Genomic DNA, 25,480 nt, shown 5'->3' with positions numbered 1-25,480 from the left:
GGCTTGAGCCTAGGGTGAAAGTCTTATTGACAGCCATACAGCAGGCCTGAGGCAACGGCCTGACCGCTGGAGCCACAAGGAAAAGCTTGTGACATTTTGCTCCCATTGGCAGATCTTGAGACTGATGCCTAGAGCTCGCCACTCCCTAATCACCACCCTTGGAATCAAGGTATCCTACTTGCTGTACTGTGATAGGATGCTAAACCTGTTATGCTAATAAGGTATCCTACTTGCTGTGCTGTGATTGGACCACTACCCTTATATAAGCTTGTGCCTTCCTGCACTAAAGCAGACCTGTGTCACTGAACCTGGTCTCCTGTGTCTGAATGCGGCTCTGCTGACACAGTCTCCTCACCAGCCCTGGGGTCTGGGACCTGGCAGAAGCAGCGATGACAGGAGGCAGCACAGGCAAGCAGAAGAGCTGCCTCAGCACCAGGCGAGCAGAAGAGCAGCTTTGACGCCTGTGAGAACAAAGGAGTGGCACCCACGAGAATGGAGGAGCGGCCACTGCTGGCGGTGACCACAGTGTGCCATGTGTGTACAGTGCCTATGGAAGCCAAAGAGGGCATCATATTCCCTAGGGGCTGGAGTTATGTATGGATGATTGTATGGATGATTGTTAGCTGCCATATGGATGCTGGACACTGAACCTGGGTCCTCTGCAAGAGCAGCCAGTGTTCTTACTTCTGAGCCATCTCTCCAGCCCCTCATTTTTCTCTAGATGAAAGGTGGATAATATGTTCTGGGGAGGAAAGTCACAGAGATTAGGTACTGTTTTCATCATATCTTATCAAAGGTGTACCATCAGTATGAGCTGTCAGCTGGCTAAGACCCTGTCTGTCACTGTTATGGTGATTATCCCACCTGCTCAGTGGTGTGTTCTCTTTGGGATGGGTTCACTGTGCACAGCCCGTGCTTATATAGTGAAATGTTGTCCTTTAACACCTGGAGGGTAGAAGAGCTGCATATATTATTATGAATTATTTTGTATTGGAGGAATGTCTTTCCATTTCACTTATTTTTATAGGTTTGGGCCAAAAGAACAGATGATTGGGCTTCTTATAAGAGACACTACATTTTGCTCAGAGGTTATATATTATTTTTGAAGAGTTTTGTATACCTTATTGGAAAAAAGGATTGAATATTCTAAAATTTTAGATTTATGTTATATTTGTATATTTTAAAATATTTTATTTATCATTTTTATTTTATGTGTGTGAGTGTTATACCTGCACATATTTAAGTGTGCCCATATCATGCAGTGACCATGAAACTAGAGCAGCCAGTGTTCTTAACTGCTGAGCTTGTATTTATATACTTTTATTTTCCTCTCACCTCCACGAAAATATGAAATTCTGTATAGATTCTCAGTGAATATTCTTTCTCCTACCTTAAAGAGTTGAAATTATGGACTTTAGAAACTGGGTGTGGTAGCTCATGCCTATAATCCAATTCCTTGAAAAGCTGAGCAGGAGAATTGCCATGAGTATATGGCCAGTCTGGGATACATAGCAAGTCCCAGGCCAGTCTGGGCTATAGAGTGAGACATTACCTCAAAACAAGAACAACAAAAGCAACAATAACAAAACCTGTAATCTCCTTTAAAATAGCAATCCTTTTCTTGATTTGTTTGGTTCTCTCTGCTCCTGTGCTTGGGGTTTATAAGGAATGTTATTGTAGTTTTCTTTTTCTCATGATTACTTACGAATTTTTCAGGAGACAGTTGTGGTAGGGTTATTGATCTGTAGTCATTTTATAAGTGTAATTTCCAGTATCTCACAAATGGTAACATTATTTATAATCTTATTCAATTTTCAATTTTTATGTATTTAATAGTTTATCAAATTCTTGGAGAGTTTCATACAATCTATTTTGATCATATTTCCCACTTCTCCAACTGTTCTTGGATCATATCCACCCCTACACTCAACTTTGGATTTTTTTTCTTTTTCTCGTAGAGCTGAACTTGAGTTGACCAAGTACTCTTGAGCATGGGACCAGACCTGGTCAGTCTGCCAGGGGCCACACCCTTAAATAAAACTGACTCTCCCTCTTCTAGAGCTGTCTTATGCCTATAGCTCCTTAGCTGGGGCTGGGACTCCATGCCCACCTTCCTCTTCCATCCATGCTTGGATTTTGTCTTGCTTGAGCTTAAGCAGGTCTTGTGCCTGCTGTCAACTACTAGGAGCTCGAATGTGCAATGGCCTTGCTGTCTGGAAAGCACTGTTTCCTTGTAGTCACCACTTCTGACACTTACAGTCTTTGTACCCCCTCTTCCGTAAAGATCCCTGAACCTTTTGGGGAGAGTGTGATACAGATGCCCCATTTAGGGATGAATACTCTGCAATCTCTTATTCTCTTCATGTTGACTAGTTGTGGGTCTCTGTGATAATTTCCTTTTACTGCAAAAAAGAATCTTCTTTGATGCGGGTTGAGGGATATACTAATCTATGGGTATAGAAATAAATCATTGAGAATCATTTTAATACCAAGTCCATTTAGTCGAACATTAGTAGCAGTTTCTCCCCTTGGGCCCATGACTATCTAGCTTCTGCTCCAATAATGGTGCCAGTTTTGGTTTCCAACTCATGAGGCAGGCCTTAAATTCAACCAGAAAGTATTTGATTACTCCCATAACATTTGTGCTGCTACTGCACCAGTGGGCTTATTCGCTGCTGGTAGAAATGCCTCTGGTGCAGCCACTATGGAAATCAGTGTGGAGGTTTCTCATAAAGCTACATATGTATCTGTCACATGATCCAGCTGTGTACCACTCTTGTGCTTATACCCAAAGGACTCTATATCCACCTACAGAGATACTTGCTCATCCATGTTCATTGCTGCTCTATTCACAATAGCTAGGAAATGAAACCAGCCTAGACGTCCATCAACTGATGAATGGATAAATGAAAATATGGTACATTTACACAATGAATTATTTTTCAACTATTAAGAAAAATGAAATTTGCAGGTAAATGGATAGAGGTAGAATAGTTATGCTGAGTGAGGTAGCCCAGACTGAGAAAGGTAAAACATTTTATGTTTTCTCTCATATGTAGATGTTAGCTTTGAATCTTTAGATATTTGTCTGTCATTTGAAATACCCCAAGAGGTTAGGAAAATAGTAAGGGGCCAAGGGGGGGCGTTGTTCAAGGAAAGGGAGATAGAATGCATGATATAAAGGGGGGAAATTGAATAATTATACAGGAAGGGTTAAATGGGGTGGAGGAAGGGTAAGTAGAGTAGAGGAGGGAATATGGGAAAGGATAACTACACTATAGGCCTTTTGAAAAAAACATGTAGAGGGGCTGGAGAGATGGCTCAGAGGTTAAGAGCACTGACTGCTCTTGCAGAGGACCTGGGTTCAATTCCCAGCACCCACATGGTGGCTAACAACCATCTGTAACTCCAGTTCCAGGGGATCTAACACCCTCTTCTGACCTCCATGGCATTGCATGACACAAGTACACTCATATACATGCAGGTAATGCACTTGTACACATGAAATAAAAACAATAAATATTAAAACACACCTTGTGGAAACCTACTACTATAGAAGCTCTCCAAAATATATGCATATACATATATAAAAAGAGTTTAAATGGAGTTACCCTATAAGGGGGAGACAATACCTCAACTAGATACCTCATCCTCATAGATAAAGTCCCAGTATCAGGAATGGGTAAGCTCTTTTGGAGTTGTTGGCAATTGGGGGTCCCGTATACCTCCAAACATTATAGGTTATTGCTATTGCTCTTGGTTACGGTCCAGAACATGAGGATAAAAATCCTACTGCTTAAGACAACATAAAACATGGAGAAGTCAAGCAGGTACTGGCCTGGGAGCTTCATCCCTATTGGCTGGAAGGTGCTGTGCATGTTACCAGAGGAGAAAAGTAATTATAATCCCACCCAGCTGTGAACCATTTTTTTTTTTTTTAAATATCCAGGCGTGGTGGCCCACGCCTGTAGTCCCAGCACTTGGGAGGCAGAGGCAGGCGGATCTCTGTGAGTTCAAGGCCAGCCTGGTCTACATAGTGAGTTCCAGGACAGCTGGGGCTACTGGGAGACCCTATCTCAAAAAGACATACATATATATATAATCTTATTTTTGTTATCAGTAAATTTGTTTTAATTTAGATCTTGAAATGTTCCCAAAGGCCTGTGTGCTAAAGGCTTGGTCTGAGGTGTGGATGCTTTTGGGAGAGGGTGGAGCTTTTAGGAGGTGGGGCCTAATGAAAGACAGGTGTGTTCTTGAAAAGCAATTGGAATGTCTTCACTCTCTTTGTTGCCCACAACCATGAAATGATCAGGTTTCCCCCACCATGCACTTCTGCTTTAATATATGACCTCACCACAGGTTAGAGCCAATGGGACCAAGAAGTTATGGAAACTTCTGAAACTGTTGACCAAAATAAGTCTTTCCTCCTACAAATAGATGACCGCTGGCATTTTGCCATGGTAAGAAAAACTATCAGAGATCTTACTTTAATTTGCATTTTCTGATAGTAAATGCAAACTGATCACCTAAAAGCATCAACATTCTCCTGTGTAACCACAGTCTATTTTTCAATTAAGACAATTAAAATTAATTCTCACTGTTTAAACCCTTCACAGATTTCCTGCAGTTAAAGGCTTTGAATGCCACTTAATCTTCCTTGATGTTGGGTTTCTGGTTGATAGCAACTACCTATAAAGAATGTTGGCTGAAGCACAAAAGGCTTCCTCGTTATCTTAGAAAATACTCCTTTACTTCTAATGTGCAGAATTTGATATACTGGGTAGATAATGATGCTCAGACGTTGATGGTGAATGCCATTTGCATGTTCAAATGAATGTATGTATACATGGGTGTGGGGCAGATAAGAAGACCACACATACCCACCACATCTCACTTCTAGGACTTACTCAGAAATCTGAATGCAGACCTGCTCAGGTCTACTTACCCATATCTTTGGAAGCCACACTGGCCACAGGAGGGCATAGGAAGTAGCATGAGCTCACTGCTCTTCTAGGCATGTGTTACTACCTTGTCTTTAACACAGTGACTCAACATGTGGTGTAATGTGGTCTCCAGTCTCTCAGTGATCAGACAAATTTCCTTATCCTCTTGGAAAAATGCAAAAAGATGGGGTGTAAAGTCACCCATGTGTGGTCTGGGGCTACTAAGAGAGAGCAGCTTGGGTGAAAGTCTCTTTGTCCTCGAGCAGAAGGGAGAAGCTTCCACACTGGGATCCGTCGCTGGTGGTACGCTGCTGTCCAAAACCTTTCTTCAGAACCTGACCTCTTTTCATTTGCATATCTGAGATAAGACAATGAAAATAAAAACAACTTTATTGAGATACAATTTGCATACTTTGAAATTTTTCATTTAAATATTTATTAGTCTTTATTTTCTTATTTGTATGAGTGTTTTGCCTGCATGTATGTAAGTATATCCATTAGTGCAATGCTCATGGAGGCCAGAAGAAGGCATTGGATCCCATGGAATGGGAATTATAAATGTTTTCTGGTTGCCATGTGGGTACTGGGAACCAAACCTGGGTCCTCTGCAAGTACAGTCAGCGCTCTTAACCGGTGAGATATCTCTCCAGCCCCCAGTTTGTCCATTTAATGTATATAGTTCAAACATATATTTATTTTTAGTAATTACAGTAATCTATCATAATCACTATGTGATTTCCATTCTAACTATTTTTAAGTATATGATTTAGTGGTATTTATTACATATACAGCTTTGTATAAACTGCCACCATTATTTCTAAAACTTGTTTATCATCCCAAACAAAAATTGTACTCATTTGTATCTCCTATTGCCTGCTTTCCCGAGCCCATTAACCACTAATCTACTTTCCGTCTTCGTGTTTGCCTAGGCTAGATAGCCTGTGTGCATTATTGATCCTTTTTTGTCTGTCCTGTTTCACTTAATGTCATTCTCAAGGTTTATCCAATTGTTGACTGTGCTCAAATTCCCTTCCTTTTTATAGCTCAATAGTAGTATGCTCAGTTGTACACAAATATCACATTTGCTCATTCTGTCACCTGTTGATGGCCTATTGGTAGATGCTTGCTTTGGTTCTGGCATTTGACTATTGAGAATCATGCTGCAGTGAATGCTGGTGTTGGTAGTTTGTTTTCTATTGCTCTAACCTGAGGCAGAATAATTTGCAAATAAATGACATTTATTTAACTCACAGATCATATCCTTTGCTTAGCTTCTGGTCAGGGCCTCATCTGTGTCAACTCATGAATAAGAGCCCAAATGGGAGAGAGTATGAAGCTGACTTGCTTCATAAGAACCTACTCTCCTGGTCACTAATTCAGTCCCTTGAGACCTAATCTAGTCTCAATAAAACTAACCTGGTATGGAGAAAGACATAATCCATTCATGAATGATGAAGTATGGCGTCTATGACTTACTTACTTTCTGTTAGGTCTTCCCTCCTAAAGATGCTGCCACCTCTTGGTACTGTAGTACCAAGAACCAAGCACATGAACCTTCGGGATGAGCCATGTCTAAACCATAGCAATTAGTTTGTAAGTAACTCTTCAAATATCTGCCTTTAGTTCTTCGATGTATAAACTAGGAGTTGGCTTGCTGGGTTATATGGCAGTTCTGTGTTTAGTTTTCTGAGGAACCCCTAAGCTTTTCTATGGTGGCCACATCATCTTACCTTCCTACCTGCAGCACATGAGAGTTCCATTTCTTCATGTCCTTATCAGCACTTATTTTCTATGCTTTCTTTAAAAAAAAAAAAAATTACAGTAGGTATAAGTGGTTTTTTTATTGTGACTTAATAGTCTTTTTTAAATCTTAGAACTCTCTGGCTGAAAGTAAAATGGGCTGAATTTAGTTCATTGTAGGCAGGTAAAATGCTTTGGCTAGACCTTGAGGAGAAAAACAGTTATTCGTGATATGCTTGATGCTAATGCATTTTGATTTGCATTCTTTTATAGTTGTATGGAAGGATGATTTCTCAGAACAGTGTTAGATAAAATAGCTCTCAGAGATTCTAGGAAGAATGATTCAGTCCTCTCTGATCTGCTTATTCTTGAATATAGTTAATAGTGCTGAAAAATGACCTGCAAATATGTTCTTTCTTTTACTCCTATGTTTGGTAAATAAGGAGGATGTTTTCATTGTCTTCAAAAGACTTATGACCCTTGTCTCTTCACTGCTAATTAATAGAGGCAATAAAAATCCAAAATAACATAAATGCATAAAGGTTGATTCTCTTCTTTTTTATATTTTGTTACTTTTTAGTTTTTATTTTATGTGTATGAGTGTATTACCTGCATGTGTGTAAGTGCATCTGTGGGGTACAATGCCCATAGAGGTTAGAACAAGGCATCAGGTTCCTTGGAACTGAAGTTATGGATGGCTCGTATCTGCCATGTGGGTTCTGGGATTTGAACTCAGGTCCTCTGAAAGAGCAGTCAACCACTGAGCCATCTCTCCAGTCCAGGCTGATTCGCTTCTGTAATTAAATCTAGATATAGAGCGTTCTTGGGCCACTGTAATGCCCCATGAAGTTATTAAGGACATCAACTCCTTTGCTATTTTTATTTTACTGAAGACAGCCCTGATTCATCCCCAACATCACCACATGGTCTGGGTTATTACTGTAGTCCCCATGATAAGACCACATTCCCTATAGCAGAGAGAAGGAAATTGGAGGGGCACATATACTAGGGTGTACCACACAGCTGAATCACACCTATAGTGATGACTTTCCTAGAAGATCCATGCAATACTGGTGTTTCTATATAATCAACTAACACTTTAGTTTGTGGTCAAAACTAGCTAAAATGAGTCCGGAAAAATGTTGACGTTTAGCTGCATACTACTCAATGAGTTTGGAGTTTTCTTACTACTAAAGAAAAAAAGTGGAATAGTTGATATTGGAGAGGAAAAAAGATAATTACAAAATCACAATTTCTCAGTAAATTGAACTGAGCAGTGTCCTTGCTATGAATTTATAATGATCAAGTGGAGAGTGTGGGTGATGGTCATGGAAAAGTAACCAGGTCTGAAACACCATAGCTCAGTGTTCTGTTATTCTTTCATCCCCTCAAATACTTATTCTTGATCGTTATCAACAGAGCACCTGTGAGATGCCAGTCAGCAGTAGGTAGATGCACATGACTTGAACACCCTTAGAGAAACTTCCTTAGAAGAAAGGGAGCGAGGGACTGGAGAGATGGCTCAGCAGTTAAGAGCATGTACTGCTCTTACAGAGGACCTAAGCTGGATTCCCAGCACTTATGATGGGTGGCTGACAAATGCCTGTAACTACAATCTGGGGGATCCACTGTCCTCCTCTGGCATCCATGGGTACCTGAACTCATGTGCATGTACCCAACACACAGATGTATAAGTAAAATTTTTTGAAAAGATTTAAATGGTCCTTAACTCAAAATGTTTCTAATACTGTTCAACTGGATGACCCTGGTGACACATTTAATTCCCATTAATCCATTTCTTCTATGAAATGAAGGACAAAACATAATTTGCTTTATAGAGAAAGTGAAATGCCATGGGTAGGAACTCTGGCAGCTTCCTGTCACGTTGTGGTGTATAAGAAGGACCACCTCCATTTGCCTTTCCTTCAGGTATTACATTTATTTATTTATTTATTCATTTATTTATTTACTTTTTATTTATTTTAGCATTATATTAAAGCAAATGCAGACTTGCTTTAAGTAATAAATAGCTTGTGGGTGGGTAGAAAAGATCTACCTTTCAGAAAGCAAATAAACTTGTTTGACGCTTCATCCTCCCCCCTCCTCCCTGGTTTGGAGGTTTTGTCTTGGCTTTCTGATGTGATCAGGTTTCAGGAAAGCATGAAGTCTCAGAACTGTTGGGGGTATGAATATATGAATAAATGTGGGGATTCCTCAGGTCAGTCAGTTCAGAGATTCAAAGCCCACAAGGATAAAAAAATGGTCTGTGTTGGGCCAGTCACGGCAGGTGAGACAGTGAAGGTGAAAGTCACAGTGTCTTGTCTGTACCCAGAAGGCTCTGGTTCTGAATGCTTGATTTCAGCTGTTGCCATACATGGTCACTCCCCTATCTCTGTCACTGTGGGCACATTGAGCAGCTAAGAGGATGGATAAGATGACTTCTTCAGCAGTAGAGAAAATCTAGATGGAAAGAGTTAAGAATCCTCACCTGGGCCCTGAGGTTCAAATATGACCTCAGGAACTGTGAGGTGCACCCTTTGACTGACAATGTTCAGTTTCTGTGAGGCTCTTTCCCAGTTCCCTGCTTCATACATCTAAGCATGAATCTTGTGTGCCTAAAAGATAGCCAGCCTGAGAGTAATTTTCTAGCTGAGCAGCAATATAGCTTTTCTTTCACTTAACAATTGATTTCTGAGACCTTGAATCATTTTTAGAATTTAATCCCATTTGCTCTTTCAATATGGTATAGTGGAACAATCTTGGAATTTGATTCTTCATTTACAAATAGATATGACGGTATGTTCTCTGTTAAAAAATGTTTTGAAACTGTGAACATACAGAAATCAGAAAGGGTTTTCCCTGAGGGTGAAACCATGGGGTAAGGCTAAATAGTCAATGAGATATTTGGCATCATGCCTTTCTTATGGGTACCCAGGTCTTCTTCGGGAGAGATGTCTTGATGTTTGTTCCCAGGGCGAATTTCTCTGCCAGTGGACCATCATTTGGATGGTATTTGGACCTTCTGAATGTGTTACTCTTATGATTCTCGTAGCTTCCAGATTTGTCTGATCAGATTACAAGTGTCAGCATTGCAGTCTTGGAATCCATGATACAGTAAACCTCTGACAGTGTGGTTGTGTCTGGGAGTCAACACACATGATGCAGGAGTACTGTAGCTGGGGGTGCCAGAGGACTTGTCTGATAACCAAGCGTACTGACTCTCAGTTTCTTCATCTGTAAAATGCAGGTTAGGTGATCATGTGCCCTTCTCAGGCCCAGGTTTTGTTGGAAAACTTGGTGAGAGAACATGGTATTGAGCACAGTCTCTTTTTGGAGTTTTTCCTCGAAGACTTTCCTTTGAGAAAGGTGCGTTGGGGTTGAATCGTAGAATTAGACATTTGGGATCCAGGTTCATGTTAAAATTCTGTACCTTTCCTTTTCTTTTTCTTCTTCAGCCTAGTTTCTCTTTGTTATAGTCTTCATTTTCTTTTCTTCTCTCTCAATTATTGTCAAGGGCCTTTGAAGAAAATTTTTTAATGTTATTAAGAGATTGTAGTCCAGGATCTCTTTGTTCCCAAGTCATTTAGAAGATTGTTTTCAGTTTTGTTAATGCAAAAAATTGTCAGCTTGTATTTCTAAACCATGCCAAAAACTGCATTCACTAATAAAAACTGTCAGGTCTCATTTTTGCATAGATATTATTCTTTTCAGAAGCTAAGTCCTCTCCCAGGCTTTCTAAACAATCTTCAACTCATTCATCTTCCCATTTCCTTAGAGTTTTGAACCTTTCTGGATCTATATAGCTGGGTAGTCTGTCATTTAAAAATTAATGTGTTCCAAATGCCATTCAAACCTGTCCCTGCCCTGAATTCACCTCCTTCTCCCTCCTAAGCCTTGCCTATTAGGAGGTGTATATTCTGTGAAAATACTGAACTGGAGATAGTTTTGAAAGAGGTGCATGGGACTTTTAATTAGCCAGTCTATTTGGGATTTTCTTATGCAGTCTCCCTAGAAGTCAGGTTGGTCAGCATGGAGAGGGGAGAGAGGCTGTGTTCTGGATGTGTTCCTGGCAGTTAGCCCTGGAGACATAGAGCACAGAGCCAACCATGAAGTCATTTTGTATTTAGGAGTCTTGCTAATCCAAGGCAGTGTCTCTTAATTTGACAAAAGCAGAGCTGTGTGATAGCAGCTTTTACTACCAGTTCTGTGAAGCTGGGGTGCTTGTAAGTTTAGATTGTGCTGGAGAAACATGGAGATGTGAAGAATTCAGTTTCTTTTCTGCTCTTTACTCCCTCTCCCACCCCACCCCTCCCTGCTCCCTTCTCTCTTACTTACTTTGGCCAATTCAGACTTGCAGTCTGGCCTCTGCAGTGGCTTGATGTGAAATTTGAGAAACATATGTAGTTTTCTATTTCAGGAAAATGATCTCAGGGATTGAATTTTTTTTTTTTTTTTTTTTTTTTTTGGTTGGCTGTTAAGCTCTGATCTTGCCCAGTGTGGTTTTTTGATGATGGGAAAGAGGCTTCGAAGTGCTTTTTATCAGAATTCATGTCATAAAACTTAAGGTTCGGTTTCTTTGCTTTGGTCCTCGCCCCCTCCTAGGCCCGCAACACAATGTCATCTGTTCTGTCCAAGTGGGGAAAGCACACATTGTTCCCATTACAATCGCTTCGTTGCTGCTTGCGTACACACTTAGAGAAATGGCCACTGTGTCTGTCCTTCACAAAAGCTATTTTAAATGTAGTTCAGTAGAGGACCAAGGGTCTGCATACTGTTTCCAAGAGAGGAAAAGGGATCCTTTGGTGGGAAAGTCTGCCTTTGTTTTGCCTTGGACAGACCTGCATTCTTTGTTCTGGGGGTAAGTGTGAACAATGGGCCCAGTGCCCTCCCAACCAAACTTCATTCACCCCACCAAGCAACAGGTATGCAGAGCAGAGTGATCAAGAGCTGAGGAATGGGGGATGGACTCATGGCATTTTAGTTACATCCATGCCCTGTGAGCTATGCCTTTCTCCTGAGAGTCTGAAGCAGAGTAAAGTGTGGCTCCAGCCTTTAAGGAGCATCTCAGCCAGTGATGAAGGAAAGGCTGCAGAAGAGTGGGTCCATCCATTAATGTGACTTGCTTCTTAAAGACTGTGCATGTATTTTTCTGTCTTGGTATCCAGGGAATGCCTGCTGAATTAGCAAGCAGATGGTATACTGTGCTGGAGGTCACCACAGGACATGCTAGGCATATAGAGAGGGACCTCCTTACACCAGACTGGATAGGGTGAGGAGAAAGGTAGAGGAGAAAGCCAAGGAAAGGCATATCCTGTGGGAAGTGAGCTGGCATCCCTGGATACTGTGCATTTGCCATAGGTGATCCTGAGTGTTCCAGATCACAGTGCTGCTAAGGAGCAGAGAGGCTAGGTCTAGCCCTGGAAATAGTGGTAGAGGTGGCCTCTCCAAAAACAATTCAGCAAAGCTTGAACATTAGAATTCCTCACTTGCATGGGCCTGAGTCAGTGCTGTCAGCTGTTGCTGGAGAAGTCTTATGGAATGCCTCAAGCTGGAGTCAGAAAGCATTTCTATGTAACATTTCTGATCACAGACAATAGGGACCTAAATAGTAAAAGCTAGGTAATTTGCTTTAATTTTTTTTTATCAGAAGTAAACATTCACAATTATACTTGATTTTTGGTTCATAATTTGGTATTCTCTTTCCTAACGAGTCTCCACGTATAATTCTCTAGCCCCATAAAACTTGAATTTGCCTTGGGGGGTAGTGTGAGCCCATTCTACATGGAGGAAAGGAAGTAGGCTCAAGGGTGAGAAGAGTTTGGGCTCTGAGGTAAAAGGCCATGAAGCGACTGACTGTGTGACTTCAAGTTATACCAGTTCCATACTTCACTTTCTTATTATGGACTTGTTTGGAAGCTGAAAGGGTCATGTGTATAAAGTTTGAAGTAAAATAGGCTAAAGAATGAATTTGTGTTTGTTGCCTTCTTGTTAATGCAAAGACAATGCAAAGACAATGTGAAATCTACATTTAAGACCTGCTTTAGGGTCAGTGAGATGGCTCAGCAGGTAAAGGTGCTTGCTTCCAAACCTGATGATCTGAATCTGATCCTGGGGTCCTACATGATGGAAGGCTAGAACCAACCCCTTCTGCAATTTGTCCTCTCCCTTCCACATATGCATCATGGTACATGTGAGCCTATACACATATGCACAGATACACACACATACTAAGTAAGTGCACTCAAAATAAAAAAAAATCCACTTTATGGGACTGGAGAGATGGCTCAGTGGTTGAAAGCACTGACTGCTCTTGCAGAGGACCCAAGTTTGATTCCTAGCACCCACATGGCAGCTGTGAACTGTCCTTAGAGGTTCCAGGGAAATCTGAAGCCCTCTTATGACCTCCATGGCATTGCATGACATGGGTGCACTCACACACATGCAAGCAATACACTTATACACATAAAAATAAATAAAATATTTTTTAAAAATCAACTTTATGCATTTATTTCCTTAATATCTTGTGTTAGCTTTTTGTTGCCATAGCAAATGCCAGATATAATTGGTTTATAGAGAGAAAAGGTTTAGTTTGGTTCACATGGTTGACTGGCCCCACTGACATGGTCTCTGTAGCAAAGCGGCAGCACATTAGGAGTGTCAGAACAAAACTGCTCATGTCACAGCTGTGATTTGAAAGAGAGAAATGACATAAAGACCTCCCATTAGGCCCAGCATTTCTACCATTTTCCTGTAGTGCCAGGCTGGGAACCAAACCTTTAAACACATGGGCCTTTGGGGAACATTTAAGATATCCAAATAGCTTCAAATATACTTTTTAAATTAAAAAACTGTATTTTCATAGTGGTCAAACTGAGCTGTTTTCATCTCCTCCCATTCAATACAAATAAGCATTTTGGCCATATCAGATATCTCCCAGACCTGGGCAAGCTGCCTTTTTGTGGCTTGCCTTCATGCATACTGTTCTTTCCCATGAGACTATCAGTTGACTATTTTCTACTTGGTCATCTGTTGCTCATCCTTCAAGGCCCACCTTAAATGTCACACTATTTGTGAAGCCCTTCAAACTGCACTGGGCAGAGTCCTGTTTTATACTTTGGATCTTGAATATCTTCTAGAGGCCCATGTGCTAAAGGCTTGGTCCCCAGAGAAGCACTTCAGAGGTGGGCCTTAGTGAAGGTTTTTAGATCATTGGGGTGTGCCCTCAAAGGCAGTAGTGAGACCCTTGCCCCTCTATTGTACTTTCTGCCCATGAAGTGAGCAGCTTTGCTCTGTACTCCTATCATGGCAGATTATCTTGGATCAGGCAGGAAGCAGTGAATCTAGATGAGCAGACCAGAACCTCTAAAACTAGAGGCCAAAATAAAGCTTTTCTCCGTATAAACGGATTGTCCCGTTTATTTTGCAGTAGTGATGAACAGCTGACTAATACACGTGTTCCTATAGTTCCTTCTATCCTTTCTTACACTGGCCTGTGATTATTTTCTGACACCTGATTCTTCTACGATCCCAGCAACTCACTGAATGAGTAAGTGAAAACTTGTTCACCTTCATTGCTGTCTATACAATGTGTGTGATATCTATTAAATGCTGAGAAATTTGGAAGGACTGCTTGGAAAGAGTTATTTTCATATTATTATACTTAAAAGATACAGTTTGTTACAGAAAAGCTACATGGCATATAGATTACACAGAATTATATTTTTCCATTCATTGTTTTCCTAATTTAAGAAATGTTTTTTAGGGGACTAGAGAGATGGTTTGGCTGTTAAGGGTGCTAACTGCTCTTGCAGAGTACCTGGGTTTGAATCCTAGCACCCACATGGCAGCTAACAACCGGCTGTAACGTAACTCCAGTTCCAGAGGAATCTGAAGCCCTCGTTTGACCTCTGCAGGCATTTCAGAACATGGGTACACTTACATAAAGGTGAGCAGTATATGCGTACATCTAAAATAATAAATAAAATATTATAGAGATGTTTCTGAAAGCCTGACTGATCTCCCACTTGAAATGACTTGTGTTTCTCTCTGTTTCTCTCTTTTATCCATCTCACCGAAGCAGATAATGCTTGCAAACAATAATTCAGTATGTCTGCCTTGTGTCTATGAGCTTGTAAGTTCAGGAATTCCACAGCCATATTGTAATATGTGTCATATTGTAATATACATATTGCAATGATCTGGCCAATGGTAAACCACATCTGTGATGGTGGTGCCATAAGACTGTAATGAAGGGGGCTAGAGAGATTGCTCAGTGGTTAAGAACACTAAATGCTCTTGCAGAAGACCCGGGTTTGAATCCCATCATCCACATGGCAGCTAACAACTGTCTGTAACTCCAGTTCCAGGGTAATCCAACGCCCTCTTCTGACCTCCGTGGTATTGCACGAAATGGGTGCACTCACATACATGCAGGCAATACACTCATACACATAAAATAAAAAATATAAAAAAAAGATTGTAATGAAGGCAAGCATTTTCCATTGCCTACCATGTGTTTGTAGTTTAAGCTGAAGTTTTTGTAAAAGAGTCACTCAATTAAAAGAAAATTAGAAACTTTCAAAGTAATTAAAATTATTGAAAACTGTTATTTTATTATTGAGAAATAGAATAAATTTAGTTGCAGCTCAAGTGCGCAGTGCCTGTAAAGTATACAGTGATGTACAGGATGTCTTGGAACCTCACGTTGACTCACAGGCCCATCCAGAGCAGTTTCATTCAGGGTAGGTGTGCCATTTGTCATACTGTGTAACTGCTGAGTGCTTTCTACATTTAGATGTGTTTAGACACACAAACCTTGCCATTGTATTATTGTTGACTCCAGTATTCAGTGCAGTGGCATGTTGTACAAGGTTCTGTTCTAAGAGCTCTCAGTTCCACCACACAGCTGAAGTCTAAAAGGAGCCCTACTGTCTTAGTTTATATAAGTACACTGTATGACATTACCTCAATGACAGAGTCACCTAAGAATGCATTTCTAAGAGTGAATTTTAATCATAAAGTAATGCATTACTGTATAGTGATGATATTAGTAGCTTATATTAATACTGATATAGTGCTTAACATTCACCAGACACAGTTATATTTTAGACATACTAAGTCCTTTAGTGTTTGCAACATCCTTATGTTATATAGTTATTATCATTTATGTTCTAAAGATAGGAAGACTCAGGCTCAAAGAAGCCAAGAAGCTTGCTGTGTTCACACAGTTAATAAGTCACAGAACTGTGATTTGAATCCCAGAATTCAGGCTGTTTACCACAGTGGTATATACTGCCTCAGATTGGTACCAATTAGGTCAGTGCTTGTTTGTTAACTGATTATTAAAGGAATCAAACAGAAGCTTATGTTTCTTTTTTTAGTATTTTATTTTATATGTATGACTGTGTTGCTTGCATGTACATAAGTGCACCCTCAGTGGTCAGAAGAGGGCATTGGATTCCCTGGAACTGGAGTTACAGATGATTGTTAGTTGCCGTGTGGGTGCTGGGAATCAAACCTGGGTCCCATGGAAGAACAGCAAGTGTTCTTAACTACTGAGTCATCTTTCCAGCCCCTAAAGTAAGATTTATTAGGTAAATCACCTCAGTCCAATGTTCTCAAGAATAGAAGCAGGCCAGGCCTTGAGCATCATGTGACAATGTATTGGAACTTGACATTCTATGTCCTCACCCCCAGTCTATGAAATACAAATTCTCAGGAGTGGGACAGTATGATTTGCATTTTAGCAGATCCTCTGGGAAACTCTGATGTCTCGGAAAGTTTGAGAATCATTGTTTAAGACAATTGTTATTTCTGGAATTTTACTTCTTTGAGTATATCTTGTAGAGCTATACTCTCTGGAATCTCACCTGGCGTTTTGTTGCATTTGTGTGCTAACTGAGCTCTAGCTCTGTGAATGTTTGTGGTAAGTTTCTGAGATATTTTGGAATTTGGGGATGTCTATCTTGATGTTGTGTTTTGATTTCTTCTTGTCCTCCCCTTTGTGATGATGGCCTTCAGGATCATGGACTTACTAAGTATAAAACATCCTCTTGCACCCCCGCTGTCTCAGACTCCCCTAGCTTGTGGTGAAAAGGGAGCTCATCATTGCAGAGATTACAGTGGAAGGAAGTAGAAGTGTTGGGAAATGGGGAACCGAAGGTATGCAGGTGTCACATTTCCCAGGGGAGTCTCAGCCCTGTGGACTAAAGAACGCTAGGCTTCAAACTGCACTCCAGGCCTTCTGGAGCAGATTCTTTACCATTTGATTTTAGGAAAGTGACTAAAGTGCTGTAGTTTCTTCCATTGTCAAATTGGGGTGCCATGACCTGCTTACAGAGATGTAAGTATTTGCTCAGATGAGGAAGGAACCTGTAACTTTTGCTGTTATGACTGTTGAGAAGAAACTAGAACGATTAGGTTTAGCCACTAGCACCATTGGCAGAGTATTCTCGAAATGAATTAGAGATTTTCAGAGCACCAAGAGAGTTCTCCAGAATGATTGGTATTCCACAGAGGGGAACTCTGGGTGGTTGAAGAGCAGAGAAAGCAGGTACCAGTTTAAGCTCCTTGTGTTTTAAATCTGCTTGTTTTCAGAGAGGTAATCTAAAAGTGATATAACAATGTCAGGATTCAGACTTAAGTTTTTTGTGTGTTAAAGGAGCCATTATTAAAAGTCAAGAACCAATGACTAAAAATATTGATGCAACTCTCAGCAGTACATGGTATGTGACCTTATGTTCCTAAAGACAAATTATTGCATTTCTGTGATATTTGAGTCTGCTGCATAAACTTCTTTTAATTCCACTGGTATTCCATTGCATGGCAATGCTAATGATTTATGGGGTGGAATAGACTGATTTATTAAACTGAAAGAGAAAGTTCAGATAAAAACATAGTAAGACTTCCTGAATATCCAGAAATAGCTCAATTTGGTCAGAAATTACCCACAGAATAGAAGAAAACAAGTAAGCACAAATACGTAGAAGGAGGGTAGTCCCGAGTAGATGCCACTGTTAGCAGGGGGACCATGAGAGGGGGTTTTTCATTCATGCTTGCAGGGCTGAGGAGAGTGGAAGATTCATGGAGGTCTGTTTGCTGATGGCATGCCCCTTCACAGGTTGACTTTAGTGGTGCGCATGAACTGCACGAGGGCAGGATGGTATAGCATGCCTCGCTGAAAGGACTGTGCAGCTTTCACAGCTGCATTTTAATTTTTGACTCTTGTCTTTGTTCATTTATGGACAGCACTTTAGAATCAGTTCATCTAAGCCCCAGACTTCAAAGGGAGTTCATTCATGTTTGACAGCAGTCACATTCATTTCACCAACTCCTTGACCTTTGAATAACATGCACTCAGGTCTGACCTGCCACCTATCTCTAAAAATCCATCTAGATCAAGCACTTGATACTTTCCAAATGCACATCTAAAGGATAGGCCCTTCCCATTTTGTTCTTTCAGGAATTGTTTTGGGAAAAATCATCTGCTCTTTCTAGTCAGTGAGATAGACTGTATGGACTGTAGATAGGGCCTCGACTTATATTGTGATCTTGTACCCTTCTGTTGCAAGATGCACGGGGCCCATTCAGCCATTCACATCAGTATTTTCTCCAGCTGCAGATCTAATTGATCTCATTCTGATTGATCATGATTATTTAACTTTATAAAAGTTTACAAAGGGGACTTGGGTGGACTGGGGAAATGATTCAGCAGCTACAGCACTTGACTATGCAAGTAAGAGGACCAGAGTTTGGATCCTCAATACCCACATAAATGCCAGATGGGAACTAGCCATATTAACCAGCTCTGAATTTGATTGAGAGACATGCCTCAAAGAATATGGTGGAGAGTGATCAAGGAAGATTCCTAATATCAGTCTTGGACCTCCACATCCACATGCACACATATGCATAGGCTTCTGCATTCATGCATGTGACCATACAAATGTGCACATACATTCACATGCATTTATACCACATATATATATATATGAAAAGAAGAAAAATTTACAAGTATCTCCATATACTATTAATGGTTGGAGAATACGATATGAAGACTTTTTTGCTTACATACTTTTGAGGGTTGGGAAGTCACTCCAAATGCAGTTTTTGGAACCACACTTTGGTGTGTTTCAAGTAGTTCTGATAACCTGAAATCTTGCAGAAAAAAATATAGGAGAAATATAATTTGATTTAAGCAGGACCTGGTTGGCAAATTAGGACTGCAAAATTTCAAATGTAACTTATATATGTTTTTGTAGGATAGTAACAGTAATATTACCCTCCATTTATATGGTCCCATCTTCTTAAGAATTCAAAGCAATGCCATTTTCTATATGTATTTCTGTTCCAAAATACAACTGAAATGTTGAATATGGTTTCAAATTGCAGATGAGACATCATGAAGAACAAATGAATATGTGGATGCTGTAAAAATCATGTCATAGGGAGTACCTAACTTTGGGATAAATGAGATATATCAGATTTCTAATAGTTATTAACTCTGGCATATGTGTGTATCACCAGCTTCTTATTTGTAAAGAAGGGATGATGATAGAAGGACTTGTTAGGGTTAATGTGATGATAGATTGTGTTGAAGCGTGTAGAATATTGATACAGTAATGCTGACACATGGTAAGCTCTCAATAAATGTTATTGTTTGCATTGGTTTTAACATTAGTCAATTAAGTTTGAAATGAAATAGTCTGTCTCTTGATAGCTGTATAGTCATTGACATAATAAGTCGTATTTAACACAGCTACCATTTATTTAATGGTTACTTATATGCTAGATATTCTATGGGGTACTTTATCTGTAATATTTCTCATTGCTTTAGCTTTCTGAAGTAGCCATGGTTTTATCCATTTTGTAGATAGTCGAACTGAGGTTTAGAGTAGAAATTTGATCATAATAACAGAGTTAGATTGAAAGCCGAAACCTACTTGCTGAAGTCCTTGTTATTGATTCCCTACAAAGGCTTTCCAGAGCTACACTTTTATAATAGTGATAACAATAGCAACTTGTAAGGATCACTGCATGTCCTGGTACTTGCTGAGCATTCTTGATATGTCAGGAAGATCACCAATGTTCAAAATCATGGATTTTAGTATGAAAATGTCTTGGCCTCAGAGTTTTGCTTTGTTTGTTCTGAAAGTTGTTAAGGAAACTAGTTTGGCTAAAGCCAAACTTAAGAACCAAATATGCTTGGATGCTACAGTGGAACCCTCATTATACATCAATTTTTGGTACTTGGAAGCAACAACAGTCTTAGACTTGGGTGTTAAGATGTAGTATATTCCATGAAGTTTCAGCTTATATTTCTTACCTTAGTAAATGAAAATGAGAAGTTGGACTTCAGGCCTTTGCTCAGTTTTTCCTTCCACAGTCAGATCTTCAGTGTAAATGATCAGCATCCACTTTGTTCATGTCCGTTTTCACCTATCTCAAAGAACAGTGATTCTTGCTGTAGCTTCTGTCCTAACATACACCTGAGGTACGTGTGCTCACTTAGAGCCAGACCCATCCCCTTCATGGACTCAGAGCCTTAAGGGAGTCTTCTCTCAGTTTTAGAATTCTTTTATACAATTTTAGAATTAGTATTCCTTTTGAAATAAAAATAATAAAATTGACAATCTGCTTTTAATTCATCTTCATAAAATGTGAGGAATTTCTAAATAGAACTTTTTTCCCTGAAAAACCCTTGACGTAAGTAGAACAAGTTACAAAATGTTATATCTAATTCTACTCTTTTATATTACAGATATTAGACATATACGCTGATAAAAGATTTAAATTGTAATCTGATTTTAATAATACTTTACTTAGTATTGTTTACCCTTTTCTAAAATTCATAGTCTCAAAAAGATTTTTTTTCAGGTCATCTAGCTAATGTTCTGTTTCTCAAAATTTTACTCAACTGTTTATCTTCCTATTAAATTATTTTATATTTCTTAATAATTAGTATGTATCTTCCTATTAAATTATTTTATATTTCTTAATAATTAGTATGTAACAGCACTAGCTTTTAAAATTATTGACAGTACTTTACATTTAGAGTAACAAATGTGCATTTCATCTAACATACATGTTTAACACATGAAGTTCTTAGGACTTTTTGCAACCCTGTTAGATCCAAGTTGCTCATCTATATTTGGAAGTGAATAATAGCAATAAATCCAGACTTATTTGTATACTGATATTTTCATAATGTCTAGATATGATGGATATCCTCACTGTCAGGTTGTCATTGACACAAATGGTGTTGGAGTAGACGGTACCAACAACAATACTGATAGGTCATGGTTTTAGATGAATAATATTATTGTATATTCCTAATTAAAACTTATTCTAGGAATGAAGAAGATTGTTAAGAGACTGAGATACTGAGGAACTGTCCAAGGCCATAGATTAGTAAACTTACAGGGATTTAAATGATAAAACTCACGCTTTTTAACCACTCCTGTCCCACAAGCCACTCTATAAGTATTCATTGATTAAATGCATCAGTTCCTTCAATGACTTGATTCTAGAGATGGAGATATCAAAGTCTTAGAAATATCAAAGTCTTAAATTGTGATTCAGGGAAGTAATAAATTGGTTGGGAAGACTGAGGGAAGGAATGTGGGAGAGCAGCATCTCAGAGAGGAGGCCCCAAGATTGGTCTCCACATTCACACGGCAGCCTAGACACATCCTTGTCATAGGATATGCAATTTAGTTCTGATTTGTCTACTTCCCTTTAGTCTATAAGCTTTCTGAAGACAGAAACTAAATCAATTTCTTCCTCTCCCTCTCCCTCCCCCACCTCCCGCCAGCCTCCCTGCCTCCCTCCCTCCGTCTTTGTCTCTTAATAGAATCTCACTACATTCTCTAGGCTGGTGTTGCACTCTTGGGCTCAAGATTGCCTCAGCCTTCTGAGTAGTGGGGACTACAGGTGTGCTCTGTAACACCTGGAAATCTGTTCTCTTCATCACATAGTTCAGGAAAGAGTGCCTAACAGTTCTTTATTACATAGTGCATGATGAATGAAGGGGCTGAATCTGTAAGAGTGAAGTCCATGGACAGAGCATAGTAGATGGAGGTATGAATGAGTGAAGTGAGAAAATTCATTACCTGTTCAGGAAATGGTCAGTAGTATAGATTAGACAGTGTGTGGGGATGTACTGTAGAGTCCTGTGAAGGGCGGTGTTAACCAGCTGTGCTGATACAGCATGGTAAAAGCACTGTTGTTCAGTCTTGAGTGTATGCCTTTTCCTAGTACATGTTCCTCTCTTTAAGAACAAAGAAACAAGAGCTACATGTATCATGAGCAGTGGTCGTCTGTTTTTGTATTCTGTCTTTAAGCTTATCAGCTGTATGACAGTAAGTGTGTCACTGCCTTCAGTCATACAGTAAGCAATTTGTAGAGTTGCTGAATGAGGTAATGAATATCATTACATTTTTTTTTTTGTCAGCAGGTTTAGGAATTTAGGATAAAGTTATATAAAGGACCTAGCACTCATTGGTGTTTTTACTTAGGCATTGGAATAAGCTTGGTACTTACGGAGTAGAGTGCGACGCAAGTCTTAAGTGTTTCCTAGCATGAGGGACACTGAACTTCTAGACAGCAGCCCTGTGGTTCAGACTGGCTGGTGACCTGGAACAGAACTGAAGCTTGTGGCTGGGGGTGAGATAAGAGGGAGTATCAGTATCCTGCTAGGGAGCTTGTTTAAACAAGAAGACAAGGCTCTCAGAAGCTCTAGGGGCAAGGAAGAGGCCTATCGCAGTAGAGCTCTGAAGCACAAAGCAAGTTTAGGCAATACTCCTGCAGATGGGGCAGGGCATGGAAGTACTACACTCCAAGACCTTGCACCCCATGCTAAGATTCACACATCACAATCCAGTCCAGACTTCCATGTGACACTGAGCCTGAGTCTGCTGTTTCTCTTGCTGTATGGGTTGTAGAGTTAGAGAAGGAACTAGCACATCTTGATAGTGGGAAGTTAACACAAAGTATGAATTTCCAGTGCACTAGATGCTTCTGGAAGATTGGGAGATATGTATTTTTTTTAAATACTGGACCATACTGCCTATGTGTCCAGCCTGCAGATTTAGAGAAACTCTGTTTTGCCACACATTACAATTTTGAAAGTCTGCTGTGTGTCCTGCTTTTAGGGGACCTTTAGCAGAAAGCACCCCCACAGATGGTCATAGTTCATTATAGTCAACAGCAGAACACAAGTCTAGAATCTTCTAGATTCTTCAATAACAAAAGTAGCAACAGACAGCTCTTCCTCAGAAGTAACAAAATAGGAGGTGACTGAGCTAGGACTTAAAGGATGAGCAAGACTCTACCAAGTATGTAAAGGGGCTGACTGCCACCAAGATAGATAAAGCAGCAGATGGGGTATTGCAAATTGGTAAGCACATTAGCCTTGCAGGTCATAGGTTATATGCCTGTAAACATTTGTAGGAAAGAAGGCAGCATCTTACATGCTCTACTCAGGCTCTGACCTGTGTGTATATGGCCCGGGCTCTGTAAGCAGACTGCAGCTGTATATTCTGGCCCACCACTTAATACCATCATCAGCCTAGGCAGGTACTGAACTTTCTGTTTTGTAGTCTCCTCATCTCAGATAATTGTAGGACATGCCTCAACAGGGAGATTTTAGAATTTTTAAAGTAACATAAAGCAGTTCGAGCAATGTCTGGCACAGCAGTTATCATTAGTAATAATTAAGGTTTGTCATTATATAATTAACTAATGGTGACCTGTAACCAAAGTTCAAACAGTGTGTATGTTGCCAGATGCTAAATGCTTCTCGGATATGCATCCTGTTGATAAATATTTGAGTTTATAAAATGAATTACTTTTTCATTTGAGCTAAAAAGCACTATTTTCTTTTCCAGACAATGCCTGTCCTCTAGAACCTAGCTCAAAGACTAAAGGTAAATAGACTAGGAAATAAATCACAATATAAACTACACTGGAGTGGAGGGATGCATAAGCTGCCAGGGATGTGGAGGGGATATGTAGGGGGTGGGGCAGCACGCAAAGTACTAGCATAGTCACAACCCTGAGTCATTTGGAGTGTAACTGCTCTCCAAGAAGGTTTTCAAAAGGGCTGCTCTCTGTGGAGTGAAAAGAACACTGGAACTGGAAACTGAGGCTGTGCTTGGGACCAGCAGACTCCCTAATCCACGCTTGTGGAGAGAGACCTGGAGGATGCGGGCCAGATAGATCCCACTGAGTTTGGTGAGAGATTCAATGAGGAGGCTGAGACCTTGCTCTTCCAGACACTGGGGTGCACTAAGTCCACATATCTGGGGTCCAGCTCTGCTTTGTGTGTCACTAGCCCCATATGCATTGTGTGATTTCAGCTGACTTTCATGTAACACATGATGATGAACATGTTTGTATAATGTGTAGCGGGTGAACTCATGGAAGTTTGGAACTTCCCATTTTAATTCCATTTTAAAGATGCTTGTTAAGCAAAGGATATAATTCATTTTATCAAACTGCTGAAATGTTATTTTGGCCTCTTGAATCAAAGGCATTCCGCAAGTGTTTTCTTTATTACAAGTCTTAAACTTTAATTAGAATTTAATTAGAAGATCCTGAAGGCATGAGTAAGAGGAGCAGATGGGACAGCAGAAGCAGCTTAGGAAAGGACGATTAAAGAGTAAAAGTTGCTCATTAGTGGCACAGAGCGTGAGCAGAAAGCCAAATTATGCTTTCGTGTTACTCTGATACTGTTTTATTCTATCGTTTAGTTGTATTGCTGGTCTGAAGATGAAGAAGCTTATAAGTTAGGATGTTATTTAGTTTTGTTTACTTGTATTACCTACCAGTATAGGCTTGTGCATAGAAAATGTGTTGCATAAAACGTGACAAGAAGATGCTTTGGTTCTTCTAGCACTTTGTACATTGCTTTCTACATACTAGGGACTTAAATTGTATTCAAAGCTGAACTAAAACTTGTATCCTCTCATTAGAGAACATCAAATGAATGCCAGGAGAGATTTTCTTACAGATGGGTGGGAAGGTCTGAGTATGTAAATCCAGAGTCTGGAGGAATGAGGGGTGTGTGTTAGGGGGCTAAAGGGAACCCCTCTGACTTTTAGCTACCACACTGTTGGCTCTTGCAGTTTGCACCCTGGGGTCATTGGCTAGAGGGACACACTGAGCACTCTGAACTACCTGCGCAGTCATACAGTGAGGCTGCGCCATCCATGCCCCTGGGCATCTTTAGGGTAAATGATTCTACTTCTTGTTGTTTTTCTTCTAGTAAACTTTTTATATTTAGCATTCTCTCTCCCCTTAATTACAAGTTTAATGCAGAAAAACTAGACAATAGATAAAAGGAAGAAAATTTATATAATCAAACAAAAAGCAGTTCACTTCCTACCACTCAGAAATAATCCATAAAATTTTTTTAACATCTTCTGGATAATTGATTGTCAATATTTGTCATTATGATTGTCATAATTCACCTACTTGCTTAAATTGGGTGTAAAATCAGAATCAATTCCTGTGGTGTTTTGCTGTCCTTTGCACACACACATGTGTGGAGGGAAGAGTTCTGATCTCTCCACGTGCATGTTCCCAGCTGAGGCCAAAGATCCTTGTCTTAGTTCTCACGCTGTAAATGGCTGACCTTTTTGAATCTATTAGTGTAATGATTTCTCATTTGTGTGTGTGTGTGTGTGTGTGTGTGTGTGTGTGTGTGTGTGTGTGCATGGTTTATATAGATTTTGTGTGAGGCGGGGGAAGGTTGGTGTGTGACTGGGGGGTACCACCCTGGTATAGATATGCTTCCT

At 40.0% G+C, this 25,480-nt stretch overlaps 1 protein-coding gene across 8 annotated transcripts in view; it reads left to right on the top strand.

Annotated features, from left to right (window-relative positions):
• Positions 1-25,480, top strand: part of Fggy (FGGY carbohydrate kinase domain containing) — a 409,436-nt gene that overhangs the window by 96,531 nt on the left and 287,425 nt on the right. The window contains exon 1 of one of the 8 annotated variants that reach the window (XM_017799083.2): positions 23,758-23,915. The exons of the other annotated variants lie outside the window; for them this stretch is intronic. The gene's annotated coding sequence lies outside the window, so the exon portion shown is untranslated. Of the gene's footprint in view, positions 1-23,757; positions 23,916-25,480 lie in introns of those variants that run through there. 8 annotated transcript variants of the gene reach the window in all.

The sequence above is a fragment of the Nannospalax galili genome, unplaced genomic scaffold (assembly GCF_000622305.1).
Source record: "Nannospalax galili isolate Female #2095 unplaced genomic scaffold, S.galili_v1.0 scaffold718, whole genome shotgun sequence".
In the NCBI taxonomy this organism is placed as follows: Eukaryota; Metazoa; Chordata; class Mammalia; order Rodentia; family Spalacidae; genus Nannospalax; species Nannospalax galili.
The sequence above is the reverse complement of the archived record's forward strand: the minus strand, read 5'-3'. Positions and strand labels throughout refer to the sequence as shown.